Consider the following 11,893-nt stretch of genomic DNA (forward strand, 5'->3'; position numbering starts at 1 on the left):
CGATCGCGCCGAGAGCCCGTCGGGCCCGGCCTCCATTAAGGGCAAATGGGGGTTAAATCTGAACGGCTTACCAGATCCTTATCTCGGTTGAGAAGTGACAACTTAACTGGATTTATAGGCAGCGGGATATAACATTCACCCGCCTTGCGTGTCTTATTCCCACCGTGTACGTGCTTCGTTTCCAAGAGGTGCAAAGCTGCGCAACGGACCCGATGGCCTTCTCCCTGGTCTATAAGGGATTACCTGGTTTAGGAGAAGGTGTGTTCAGACACGGCACCACGTGTTGGTGAGTCGGTGTTCTTATTCCTGTAAAGGCATGAACAGCCCACCTGTAAAGGCATGAACAACCCACCTGTAAAGACATGAACAACCCACCTGTAAAGGCATGAACAACCCACCTGTAAAGGCATGAACAACCCACCTGTAAAGGCATGAACAACCCACCTGTAAAGGCATGAACAACCCACCTGTAAAGGCATGAACAACCCACCTGTAAAGGCATGAACAACCCAACTGTAAAGGCATGAACAACCCAACTGTAAAGGCATGAACCTTGCAGGCATATTTTGCAGTATATTTGTGGTGACATTTTGGGATTGATTCGATATTTTACACGTTGCATCTTGAATAGATCATTTAATAACTACATGGAGGTGCACAAGTCCATAATGCAAGTGTGGCAGAAGTCCATAATGCAGTTGTGGCGGAAGTCCATAATGCAGGTGTGGTGGAAGTCCAGAATGCAGGTGTGGTGGAAGTCCATAATGCAGGTGTGATGGAAGTCCATAATGCAGGTGTGATGGAAGTCCATAATGCAGGTGTGATGGAAGTCCATAATGCAGGTGTGATGGAAGTCCATAATGCAGGTGTGATGGAAGTCCATAATGCAGGTGTGATGGAAGTCCATAATGCAGGTGTGGTGGAAGTCCATAATGCAGGTGTGGTACAAGTCCATAATGCAGGTGGGGTGGAAGTCCATAATGCAGGTGTGGTGGAATTCCATAATGCAGGTGTGGTGGAAGTCCATAATGCAGATGTGCTGAAAGTCCATAATGCAGGTGTGGAAGTCCATAATGCCGGTGTGGTGGAATTCCATAATGCAAGTGTGGAAGTCCATAATGCAGGTGTGGTGGAATTCCATAATGCAAGGGTGGAAGTCCATAATGCAGGTGTGGTGGAATTCCATAATGTAAGTGTGGAAGCCCATAATGCAGGTGTGGTGGAATTCCATAATGCAAGTGTGGTATTCCATAATGCAAGTGTGGAACTCCATAATGCAGGTGTGGTAGAAGTCCATAATGCAGTCGCAGTGGAAGTCCATAATGCAGGTGTGGAAGTCCAAAATGCAGGTGTGGTGGAATTCCATAATGCAAGTCCATAATGCAAGTGTGGAAATCCATAATGCAGTCGCAGTGGAATTCCATAATGCAAGTGTGGAAGCCCATAATGCAGGTGTGGTGGAATTCCATAATGCAGGTGTGATGGAAGTCCATAATGCGGGTGTGATGGAAGTCCATAATGCAGGTCTGATGGAAGTCCATAATGCAGGTGTGATGGAAGTCCATAATGCAGGTGTGGTGGAAGTCCATAATGCAGGTGTGGTACAAGTCCATAATGCAGGTGTGGTACATGTCCATAATGCAGGTGTGGTACAAGTCCATAATGCAGGTGTGGTACAAGTCCATAATGCAGGTGTGGTACAAGTCCATAATGCAGGTGTGGTGGAAGTCCATAATGCAGGCCTGTTGGAAGTCCATAATGCAAATGTGGAAGTCCATAATGCAGGTGTGTTAGAAGTCCATAATGCAGGTGTGGTGGAAGTCCATAATGCAGATGTGCTGAAAGTCCATAATGCAGGTGTGGTGGAAGTCCATAATGCAGGTGTGTTGGAACTGGAAGTCCATAAATGCAGGTGTGGTGGAAGTCCATAAATGCAGGTGTGGTGGAAGTCCATAATGCAGGTGTGGTGGAACTGGAAGTCCATAAAAGCAGGTGTGGTGGAAGTCCATAAATGCAGGTGTGATGGAAGTCGATAATGCAGATGTGCTGAAAGTCCATAATGCAGGTGTGGTGGAAGTCCATAATGCAGGTGTGGTGGAATGGAAGTCCATAAATACAGGTGTGGTGGAAGTCCATAAATGCAGGTGTGGTGGAAGTCCATAATGCAGGTGTGGTGGAAGTCCATAATGCAGGTGTGGTGGAAGTCCATAATGCAGGTGTGGTGGAAGTCCATAATGCAGGTGTGGTGGAAGTCCATAATGCAGGTGTGATGGAAGTCCATAATGCAGGTGTGATGGAAGTCCATAATGCAGGTGTGATGGAAGTCCATAATGCAGGTGTGATGGAAGTCCATAATGCAGGTGTGATGGAAGTCCATAATGCAGGTGTGATGGAAGTCCATAATGGAGGTATGGTGGAAGTCCATAATGCAGGCATGTTGGAAGTCCATAATGCAGGTGTGGTACAAGTCCATAATGCAGGTGTGGTGGAAGTCCATAATGCAGGTGTGGTAGAAATCCATAATGCAGGTGTGGTAGAAGTCCATAATGCAGGTGTGGTGATATTCCATAATGCAGGTGTGGTGGAATTCCATAATGCAGGTATGGTGGAATTCCATAATGCAGTCCGAGTGGAAGTCCATAATGCAGGTGTGGTCGAAGTCCATAATGCAAGTGTGGAAGTCCATCATGCAGGTGTGGTGGAAGTCCATAATGCAAGTGTGGTAGAAGTCCATAATGCAGGTATGGTAGAAGTCCATAATGCAGGTGTGGTGGAATTCCATAATGCAAGTGTGGAAGTCCATAATGCAGGTGTGGTGGAATTCCATAATGCAAGTGTGGAATTCCATAATGCAGTCCGAGTGGAAGTCCATAATGCAAGTGTGGAAGTCCATAATGCAGGTGTGGTAGAAGTCCATAATGCAGGTGTGGTGGAATTCCATAACGAGAGGGAGTGGGGTCCCCCACGGGGTACTTCGGGCTGAACCCTGCCCATATCTAGTTGTAATTGTCATGGTTCTCTTTTTGAGGCATACCGGTGTGTACCCCGGTTTAGAATAGGTACACCGTATCCCTGCGTGTCGTAAGAGGCGACTAAAAGGGTTGGCGTCAGGAAGGGCATCCGGCCATAAAAACATTGCCTCAAAAAGAGAACCATGACAATTACAACTAGATATGGGCAGGGTACAGCCCGAAGTACCCCGTGGGGGCCCCCACTCCCTCTCGTCAAAACTCAAGGTGGGGAACCCGATCGAAGCAAGGATGGAAATCACTCCATTTATGACGACGAAAAGTCTGATGCCCGACGTGGAGATCGGTTTCTGAGGTTTGGGACATGGAATGTAGGGACAATGACAGGGAGATCAGGAGAAGTGGTGGAAGTATTGGTCAGAAGAAGAGTGGACATATGTTGTGTGCAGGAGACAAGATGGAAGGGAAGTGGTGTGAGAATGGTGAAGGGTAGGCAGGGACAAAAATACAAGTTTGTGTTGCAAGGGTGCCCAGAAGGCGTGAATGGTGTTGGTGTCCTTTTTTCTGAGGAGTTTGTCGACAGTGTGGTGAGTGTGACGAGAGTGAGTGATAGATTGATGATGGTGAAAATGATGATTGGAAAGCTCTTGGTGAACGTCATCTCGGGATATGCTCTGCAGGTTGGTCGGAGCGATGAAGAGAAGGACAAGTTCTGGTGTGCAATAGAGAAGCTGATGGAAAGCGTGAAAGATAAGGAAGTTGTTGTGGTAGGAGGAGACCTAAATGGACATGTGAGAAGGAGTATGGACGGGTTTGAGGGAGTTCATGGGGGTTACGGATATGGTGTGAGAAATGGAGAAGGTGAAATGATTTTGGAGTTTGCTGATGGAGCTGATTTGTTATACTCAGTTCCAGAAAGAGGATAATAAGCTTGTTACATACACATCAGGTGGGTCGACAACAACCGTTGACTACCTGATGGTGCGTAGGCGAGATAGGGGGCACCTCCGGGACACAAAGGTGATCCCGGGGGAGGAGGCTGTTTCACGGCACCACTTGGTTGTCTGCGACATAAGGTTGAAAGGTGCGAAGAGAGCTCGGCGGGTGAAGTACCAACCGAGAATGAAGGTGTGGAGGTTGAAAGAGGTGACAGTGAGGGAGGCATTAAAAGAGAGGCTGAGTATGGTCGAGGATGATGTGGTTGAGCTTGAAAATGGTTGGATGTCAATGAAAGATAGTCTGTTGGGAGCCGTTGGTGAGATATGTGGATGGACAAAAGGACCACCGAGGCACTCGGAAACATGGTGGTGGGATGATGAAGTTGGAAAGAAGATTGACGAGAAGAGGAAGAAGGTCAAGGAGTGGCAGAAGGTGAAGGGTACGGAGCAGAAAAGGAAGAGCATGAAAGTTATAAGGCAGCCAAGAAGGCTGCAAAGAAAGAGGTAGCAAAGGCGCAGGAGGCATGTAGGAAAATGTTCGGAGAACGCTTGGATTTGGAAGAGGGTCAGAGAGCGGTATTCAGGATTGCAAAGCAGATAGCGAAAGAGAGGTGTGATGTGATGGGGGTGAGTTGCTTGAAGGATGAAGTGGGACAAATCGTTGTGGACCCAGATGGAATTAAAGGAAGATGGAAGAGATATATGGAAATACTGTTGAATGCAGAGAATGAATGGGATGGCAACATAGAGAGTAACCCAGTTTTAGGACCGGCAGAGAAGATAACCGAGAAGGAAGTTGAGGAAGCAATTAAAGCAATGAAGAGTAGAAAAGCGGGAGGGCCGACGGGTGTTGTGGGAGATATGTTGAAGGCAGCGGGAAATTGGGGTGTGAAGAGAATGACAGAGATCTGCAATCTGGTGGTGAAAGAAGGCCGCATTCCAGTGGATTGGGAACCGAGTACCCTCGTCCCTCCATACAAGGGGAAAGGTGATGGAAGTGCCTCAACTCTGTGTTCGCCTCGAAATCCTTAGTCCCAAACCCATCTCTCTCTGTTCCCACCTTTCCCAGTCGAACCCAACTGCTCCTGGACTCTGTGTCCTTCTCTCCTGACAAGGTGGAGGAGTTTTTGTCAAACCTCGACTCTGATTCTGCAACTGGACCAGACGGCATCAGCCCACGGGTCTTAAAATCCTGCTCTGCCGCTCTATCTCACCCTCTCTCTGTTCTTTTCACCCTATCTTTTGCTCAAGGTCATCTGCCAGCATCCTGGAAATCAGCTAACATTACCGCTTTACACAAAAAAGGTGCAAAAACAGATCCTTGCAACTACAGACCAATCAGCCTGCTCCCAATTATCAGCAAAGTCATGGAATCCATCATTGCTTCGGATATGAAATCTTTCCTCTTCTCCAATGGCTTGATCTCTGATCATCAATTTGGTTTCAGACCAGGTCACTCTACTCTGGACATGCTGCTTCTGCTGTCTCAACAATGGATGGAGGTCCTCAATGCCAAACAGGAAATCAGAGCTGTCTCCCTTGACATATCAAGGGCCTTTGATACGGTCTGGCACCCAGCTCTGCTCACCAAACTCTCCTCCTATGGTATCCATGGAAATCTCCATGCATGGCTTGCGGACTTCCTCTCTGGTCGTAGTCAACGTGTGGCCCTGAATGGATTTCTCTCATCTCCCCTTCCTGTTCAGGCTGGAGTTCCCCAAGGAAGTGTGCTGGGCCCTGTGCTTTTTCTGGTCTTTATCAATGATCTCTCTGACTCTCTGGAAAATCCTCTCTATCTCTTTGCTGATGACTCCACTCTCTGCCGCTCCATTCCTCTTCCCTCAGATCGGCAGTCTGCAGCCTCCTCACTCTCTGAAGACCTGGACAAAATCACAGACTGGTCAAACAAGTGGAACATGTCTTTCAATCCTGCCAAATCTCACTCTCTTACTATGTCTCTCCGAAAAGATCGACTGGACAACCCTCCCATCTACTTTCTCAACAATCCTCTCCAAGAAGTTCTGTCACTCAAGCTTTTGGGTCTCACTATCTGCCATGATCTTTCTTGGGAAAACCACATTTCCAAGCTGGCCTCCAAAGCCAGTCGCCGACTGGGCATCCTCCGTCGTGCGAAGTCCTTCCTCGGCACACCTGAGCTCCTCACCACTTACAAGGCTTTCATCCGCAGCTCAATGGAATACTGTTCTCCCCTATGGGCTGGTGCTCCTGCCTCACACCTGGCTCGGCTTCACGCTGTTGAATCCAAAGCTTTCAAAATCATTGGAATCTCCCGCGATGAAGCTATCTCTGAGGGCCTTTCACTCACTCACCGCAGGCAGGTTGGTGGTCTTTCCGTCTTCTACCGACTCCTCTCTGGCCTTGCTCCCCCAGCTCTCTCTGTGCTCTGTCCCCCAAATATTCCTACAGGTCGCACAAGATCTGCCAGCAACCCTCTGATGGTTAAACTGCCGAAATCTCGGCTCTCTGCTCACCTTCACTCTTTCATTCCTCTTTTCTCCCGCCTGTGGAACAAACTCCCACACTCCCTTCAATCCCTCTCCTCCCTCCAGGTCTTTAAAACAGCTGTTCACCACCATCTCTTATCTTCCCCCATCCATAACCTTGATCTTTTCTACCCCCACTAATTCACCCCAGATCCACCTTGTTTGAAATTCCAACTTATTTCCTGGAAATCCTGGCAGTGTCCATATGTTTATACCTCTCCCACCCCCCCCCCCCCCCCTTCCCATGCCTCCCCCCCTTCACATGCCTCCCCCCCTTCACATGCCTCCCCCCCAAAGCCCTCTCCCTCCCACAGATCTCTCGATGTCTCCATGTCTCTCGGTCCCTGCTCTCAAATGTTGTGTTTGTGTCCTTCCCCCTCTCTCCCCATCTTGTCTACCGCTCCCGATGTTATTTGTTTTATGTGTCTGTTTGTCTTTCTGTGTGATTAATGTTCGCTCTTTCACGAGCCTCGATCTTGTATACAAAAAAAAAAAAAAAAAAAAAAAAAAAAAAAAAAGGTGAACCTCTGGACTGTGGCTCGTATCGAGCGATAAAGTTATTGGAGCATGGAATGAAGGTATTGGAAAGGGTGTTGGAGAGGAGGATAAGGAAGAAAGTGAAGATTGACGAAATGCAGTTTGGATTTATGCCAGGAAGAGGAACGACAGACGCGCTTTTTATTGTGAGGCAGTTGCAGGAGAAGTACATGGAGAAGAGGAAGAAGTTGTTTCTTGGGTTTGTTGATCTGGAGAAAGCATTCGATAGGGTTCCACGTGAAGTAGTGACATGGGCATTGAGGAAGTTAGGAGTGGAGGAATGGTTGATCAGAGTAGCGATTGCAATGTACAAAAGAGCGCGCACAGCTGTAAGGACGAAGGATGGGAACAGTGGTGAGTTTGAGGTGAAGGTGGGAGTGCATCAGGGGTCGGTACTAAGTCCACTACTATTTGTAGCTGTGATGGAGGTGCTGGCTCGGAACGTAAAGGAGGGTTTACCGTGGGAGATGTTGTATGCAGATGATCTGGTGTTGATTGCAGAAAGTATGGATGGACTGAAGGAGAAGATGAACAAGTGGAAGGAATGTATGGAGATGAAAGGTCTGAAGGTGAATATCGGAAAAAGAAAGGTGATGGCAAGTGGTAAAGCATGTGGTGAGGTGGAAAGAACTGGGAAGTGGCCATGTGCTTTGTGCAGGAAGGGTGTCGGAGTGAACTCAATTCAATGTACAATGTGTGCTGAGTGGGTTCATCAAAAATGTAGTGGTTTGAGAGGGTCATTAACCAGTGTGGCAGCTACATTCAAGTGTAGGGTGTGCACAGAGGGAGCTGCAGATGGAGGAAATGTTGAGTTGGATCTTGGAGACGGTGTGAAGGTGGAAGGTGTGAAAACATTTTGTTACCTAGGAGACATGCTGAATGGAGAAGGTGGATCAGACTCGGCAACGGTTGCTAGAGTGAGATGTGCATGGAAGAAGTTTCGGGAACTGAGTGGCGTGCTGACGAGGAGGCGAGTGTCGTTGAAGCTGAAGGGAAAGGTGTATGCTGCATGTGTGAGAAGTGTTATGATTTATGGGAGTGAGACATGGGTAATGAACGTAGAGCAGCAACGAAGGCTGGAAAGGGTGGAAATGCGAATGGTTCGGTGGATGTGTGGAGTATCGTTGAGAGAGAGGAAGACAAATGATGAATTGCGAAAGATGATGGGAATAGAGCCTGTGATGGATGCTGTGAAGAGAAACAGTTTGAGATGGTTTGGTCATGTGTTGAGGAAGGATGAAAGTGACTGGTTGAGAAGAGTGATGGAAATGAATGTGGAAGGAAGTAGAGGACGGGGAAGACCGAGAAAGACTTGGCTAAAGATGGTCGAAGAAGAAAAGCGGGCAAGGGGGTTATAACAAGGGGAGATGCAGAAAATAGGGCAAAATGGAGAAGATTGTCATGGGGACCGCAGGGCTAACCCCCGCTCTTGCAGGGAAAATGGCCTTTAAAATGCCTGTTGTTGTTGTTGTAGTCCTAGTGGAAGTCCATAATGCAAGTGTGGTGGAATTCCATTATGCAGGTGTGGTAGAAGTCCATAATGCAGGTGTGGTAGAAGTCCATGATGCAGGTGTCGTGGAATTCCATAATGCAGTCCTAGTGGAAGTCCATAATGCAAGTGTGGTGGAATTCCATAATGCAGTCCTAGAAGAAGTCCATAATGCAAGTGTGGAAGTCCATAATGCAGGTGTGGTAGAAGTCCATAATGCAGGTGTGGTGGAATTCCATAATGCAGTCCCAGTGGAAGTCCATAATGCAGGTGTGGTGGAATTACATAATGCAGGTGTGGTAGAAGTCCATATTATGCAGGTGTGGTAGAAGTCCATAATGCAAGTGTGGTGGAATTCCATAATGCAGGTGTGGTCGAAGTCCATAAATGCAGGCCAAGTATATGTCCATAATCCAGGCTTAGGAGAAGTCCATAATGCAGGTGTGGTGGAAGGTGAATCAAGTAGAGTTCTGTTATGATCTACACTTTCATCTCGAAGTTTAATACATCATCCGGTAATCTATATACTCTACAACAACATGAGTCAAGGAATATATTATAACGATGAAGTTCATAGAACACCTTACCCTGCGCAATCTTGACAAAAAGGACACAGGAAGGTTCTTTTCAACACTTGCTTTGCTTTTCCGGGCACGATCTACAAACATAATACTAACAGCACTTTGAATAATACTAATACTAATACTAATAGGTACAATGGTGGCCAAATGAAGCCCATGGGTAAAAAGGAACAATCCAGACTTGATCCTTCTGCCAACTCTTCTCAGAGAAACCAACGATTCTGGAACGACCTCTGATCTTTTCGCTGAAGTTATCTCTGTCGATGAATCGATAGACACCGCCATTTTGTATGAATCTCGGTGTTACTCCCTCCTCAGAGGGTGTGACAAATTTGATTGGTCGAGACGGCATAAATATTTTGGCCAAGCACTGCCAAAGTGAAGATTTTTGTAAGTGCAAACAATGTGGTTTGTGTTATACAGTGATATATATATATATATTGTTGCGGATCTCAGACGTCGGCCTTCCCCTTACCAAGGGGGGATTAATCCCCTTGTCCTTTTACTAGCCGACGCGATCCGGGGCTATCACGTTCCTTCCGGTCGGTGTTAAATAGGGTTGTAAGCCGAATTAGTCTTATTACCTAAGTACTAACACTGGCCGTGAAGCAAGGAAATAACCCCACCCGAACCACGGTTTCAGTGGACATGCCGAGCGATTAGCGAGCCGCAATTCGGGCCGTTAACAGGTATTAACCCCGATTGGAGCGGTTGTGATCGTGCCACGCTTACCCAATTGAGAAATCACTAAGACGGTCAAATTAAGAGGAAAACAGGAAGAACAGGTACTTTATTACACTTTGTACAAATAAGGGGAGGAAAAGAGGCAATGTACAGGGAAGAAGAAGAAGAAGCAGATACACAGGGCAGTCTTATACAGTCTTATACTTATCCCTGGACACGGGCCCGTTCGCACTCAGTCACACTCTCAGACTCACTTACACGGGGTTTGTAGATGGTCGGTTTTGAGGGTCCACCGATGGCGTCCACAGCTCGCTCCGGTCCCCGACTCGTACCACGAAGCAGCTGGTGATGGTAGACGGCAGGCAAGATAGCCCCGTGTCGGTGGCGCGGATCGGATAATTATACTGGGGGGGGGGGGGGGGGGGGGAGGGAGGGGGGGGGATCGGTAGGCTGGCGATTATACTGGCGTACGTAATAGTTGTACCGGCGCCTTATACGCGCTCCCGGTATAGCTCGGTACAATGCGCCACTCCCACAAGTCCTCTGCAGGGCGCCGCTCCGGCAATGCTTTCCCAATGATGTCACCAAAGCCAAGCCAAGTCCCAGTTCTTTTGCCACTGCCATATGCACGCGAGTCCTTCTCATATATCGAGTGCCGTTCAGCCCCTCTTGGTAAAACGCAATCGTGCAAGTCCTCTCCGCACAGTCCTTCAATACCATGTAAGTCCCTTCAGAGCAAAAGCGCCTCTCCCAAAAGTCCTTCAATACTGGCGCCTTCCACAAAAGTCCTTCAGAGGGCTTTGCGCTCGCGGTTATATAGCGCCGCTTTAGCCAACCCTCGAACCTCTAGCCACACCCTTCAGCCATGCCCACTCGAGCCCTGGTTGGTTGATGGGGGTCTTACCCCGGCTCCGCCCCTTGATGGCTGCCTGACGTGGCCACACCCACACGCTCCACCTCCTTTTCGGGCCTTACCTCATGGCATTTGGGCTGGTTTGAGCGAGCAACTGGCAGCTAACGCTGCCGGCCCAACGCGTAACAAACTGCGAGCATCCTAATGCGAGGGGCAATGGGGTGCAGACTCGATGGGCACAATGGGGTATGGGGTGCAGACTGGATAGTGCACAATGGAGTTGATTGGAGGGAGGATTGCAGAATGAACGGGGCCTACTCTTATTTGTTTTACACAACGCAGATGATAACTATTGGAAATGGCCTTATCTCACGTATACTAAGAAATAACTAACGTTCTAAGGTGACCTACGTGTTGCATGTGGCCTAACTATGGGGTGCAACCTTTAACCTTTAATGATGTTACCTGTGTGGGTTCTCAAAACCACAACAATATATATATATATATATTGTTGTGGTTTTTAGAACCCTCCACTTGGTAAATTTTTGTAAATGTTCCCTTATAAATAATCCCTAGTAAATACTCCCAGTTTTGGTGTAAAGGTCAAAGGTCGCACCCTAGTTAGGCCACGAGCAACACGGAGCACACCATAGGCTTCTTCTGTAGTTATTTCATTAGTATGTGTTTCAGGTAAGGATCTGTTTCCAATAGTTGAATCTGCGTTGCATTAATCAAATAACCTAGGCCCCTTCTCAAATTCCCATCCTATTCATTTTGCGGCTTTACCCTCTCCAAATTGTATGGCGCGCCTTTGCCAGCAGCGTTCGCTGCCTTTGAGCTGGAGCTCGTCCCAAGCCGCCATAAGCCACGTGGCAGAGTGGGAGAAAAGGGAGGAGTGGCCAGGAACATAGGCGTGGCCCCATCATACCAATGAACCCTCGTGACCAATCCGGGCCGAGGCGTGTTCACCGGTAGGCGAAGCGAAGCGGACGCGGCTTGATATGTGAGGCAGGTAATAAAAGCGCGAGCGCGAAGCCCTTTTACGCAGATGCGGGGGAGATCGGCAGATGCGGGGGAGATCGGCAGATGCGGGGGAGATCGGCAGATGCGAGAAGAGAAGATCGGCAAACATGAGAGAACAGCGCAGAGGCGGCGAATGATAAGAACATTGCACGGAGGATCGCTTGGGATGATCGTTTTTGATATGAACTGCCGTGGTTTTGAGAGCATTCGGCACGCTATACGTATGCGCATTCCAGCCCCTCGCATATGTAAGGTCTGGTCGCGCGCCAACGAGACGCGAGGCTGCCTGCCGATCTTCGCCCGCGGACCCGGAGC

The sequence above is a fragment of the Myxine glutinosa genome, chromosome 1, assembly GCF_964187855.1.
Source record: "Myxine glutinosa chromosome 1, kmMyxGlut1.1, whole genome shotgun sequence".
In the NCBI taxonomy this organism is placed as follows: domain Eukaryota; kingdom Metazoa; phylum Chordata; class Myxini; order Myxiniformes; family Myxinidae; genus Myxine; species Myxine glutinosa.